The following is a 2,949-nucleotide window of genomic DNA, read 5'->3' as shown; positions in this document are numbered from 1 at the left end:
TGCAACTGAAAACGTCGCCAGAGTTTGCTTCCCCGCTCGCTCCTGCGTCAGGATTGGGCTCACAAACGACGTCCTAGGCGAGTTGGGAAGCAACTTTTTGCCGCCGCAGCTTCCTCCAGGAGTCCCTTCCTCCCGCCCGCCCTCGGGAAGGCTTCGGCGTGGCTCCGGCCGCCTTTCACGCCAGACCGAGGGAACAGCTTTATCACCGGCCGGGCTTTGCACCCACCCTGCCAGCCGGGGCGGCGGCGAGGAGCCGGCAGCCCTGCTGAAGCCTCCCGAGAACGCCAAGGGTTAAGAAAAAGCCGTTCATCTGCTCATTATCGGTTTCCCTGTACTACTGAGCACCAAGCCCAAGCCCGGCTTGTCTGCTACCCCGCGGTATCAATGCGTCCTTCGTGCCTTTCCCAGCCATTGATCTGGTCAAAGTCACCGCAGAAATGCTAGTGACAGAGGCTCAATTCCAGGCGACGTGACCAAGGCGAGTATTGAGAAAGCATTCAATAAAAAAGCTTTCCCGGGGAGCGAACGATTTCACCTCGCAAGGAAGAGCGCTCGGGTAATTGAAATAATGCACTTGAATGTGCAGCTGGGCACTCCGCCTCGCCCATACCGGCTCCAGGACCAAATTATCAATAACCCGCAAGGTAAAACCCTAAAAACTCTAATTTTTTTCTTTTTGCAGTAGGAGTCCCGTAGCCAAGGCTGACGGACTCAGGGTTGGTGGTGTAGTACTGCTCTGCTGTGTGCCCTGGCCTCGCTGTCCGGGAGCAGGCTTTAGGGAATTCCAGGCATGGAAAATCCTGGAGGGAAGGATAGAAGGAAAGGAGACAGGGGTCGGGAGAGGCGAAATTAAAATAGGGATTCACCCCCAGGCTTAGGCTGGGAACTCACTTTGCATCAGGCATTTTCAGTGTCACACACCACGCCAAAGCAAAAGCCGCCATGCGTTCAGGAGGCGTAACTTTTCCTTATCTCTAATTTACTCTATAGTTGATGGATTTTTAGGACTATGCTTATTTTACAGATTTGCTGTCTCCAAACATCCCTTAGGATTTTATGAATACCCTAAAATGGAAGCATTTTATTGAGCAGCAATATGACTGATTGAGTAGAACAGATTTAGGTAAAATACCTAAGAGTTGACGACCATCATCCGCCATTTTTGACAGGATCATGGCTCCAAACACCTTGGCTGGCCAGCAGACTGGTGTGATTTTTACATTTACCTGTGTAAGACCACAGATCTCCCATCTCTTCATACTGTCCCGCCTAAGGTAACACTCACAAGTGACAGTTGCTGAGAAGGCAGGTATAAAAGGGACCAGGACATTCAAGGAATTGGCAAATTAGCATTCTATATGACATTGCACTGGAAGAACTTCAAGTAAGAAAAGCCATCTCTGGTGGTATGCAATACTGTATGTTGCCTAATGTTTATATATTTTGAAAAGAACCTGCACATGGGGAAAAAAAAGAATTTTCCTGTCATCGTGTTACTTCAATGTTTCTATTACCAGAAACCAGGTAATTCTTGACCATACTTCCATTTTGTAGCAGTTGAGTTTAAATCCTTTACAACTTTCAGTCCTGGGATTCCAGTCCAAAGAAAGCACCGCTGGCAGTTCATCTGGAAGGTCTGGCCATGAAAACCTCAGTATGTGGCATTAGTTTTAAAAACAACCAGCCTTCTACTAAATTTCATATCCCAACCCCAGTTAGACACACAACCAGAAGAAAAACACAGCAATCTAAAGAAAACAGAGACCGTACTTTTAAATATTGGTAAGGGTGATTTTTACATTTACCTGTGTAAGACCACAGATCTCCCATCTCTTCATACTGTCCCGCCTAAGGTAACACTCACAAGTGACAGTTGCTGAGAAGGCAGGTATAAAAGGGACCAGGACATTCAAGGAATTGGCAAATTAGCATTCTATGACATTGCACTGGAAGAACTTCAAGTAAGAAAAGCCATCTCTGGTGGTATGCAATACTGTATGTTGCCTAATGTTTATATATTTTGAAAAGAACCTGCACATGGGGAAAAAAAAGAATTTTCCTGTCATCGTGTTACTTCAATGTTTCTATTACCAGCAACCAGGTAATTCTTGACCATACTTCCATTTTGTAGCAGTTGAGTTTAAATCCTTTACAACTTTCAGTTCTGGGATTCCAGTCCAAAGAAAGCACCACTGGCAGTTCATCTGGAAGGTCTGGCCATGAAAACCTCAGTATGTGGCATTAGTTTTAAAAACAACCAGCCTTCTACTAAATTTCATATCCCAACCCCAGTTAGACACACAACCAGAAGAAAAACACAGCAATCTAAAGAAAACAGAGACCGTACTTTTAAATATTGGTAAGGGTTTTATGAAGACGATCTAGGATCATTTATGTTATGCTACATACTTTGTCAAGACCTTAAAGAGAATCAAAGAGGGCAAAACTGAAAGGTTGTAAAAGAGGGGCCTGTGGCGCTCAGGACCTTTCTTCTTCACGTCACTTCCTAGGTATCATCTCCCAGACAAAAGGGCTGAGGAGCTGCTTCCCAGCTCTCTGGTGAGGTTGGAGAAAAAGTCTTCCAGCTGCTCCTTTTCTTCTGCAGAAACAAACGCAGACACTTAGTCGCCTGAGTAAAAAGCCAGTCCTCCCGTGTGTCAAGACTATGTTTTTCACCAAAAATACCCACTGTTACATTTTCCCACTTCCCTTAACTACTGCAACAGAGACCTAAGCACTACCGGTGCCAGGAAGGGATGCACGTGGGCAGGGTAAAAAAATGAAAGAGCATCCACTTCTGACAGTGTCACCGGAACCAGGAATAAACCTCGTGACACCAAAGAATGCCTGCCTTTTAACACTACATTGGTGACAACAGCACCAGCCGGGTAAAACTGAGCCCGGGGCAGGCTGGCCAGCGCGGACTAGGCCCGTGCGCGGGGCTGGCAC

The sequence above is a fragment of the Egretta garzetta genome, unplaced genomic scaffold (assembly GCF_000687185.1).
Source record: "Egretta garzetta isolate BGI_Z169 unplaced genomic scaffold, ASM68718v1 scaffold163, whole genome shotgun sequence".
NCBI lineage: Eukaryota > Metazoa > Chordata > Aves > Pelecaniformes > Ardeidae > Egretta > Egretta garzetta.
This window is presented reverse-complemented; position numbering follows the sequence as displayed.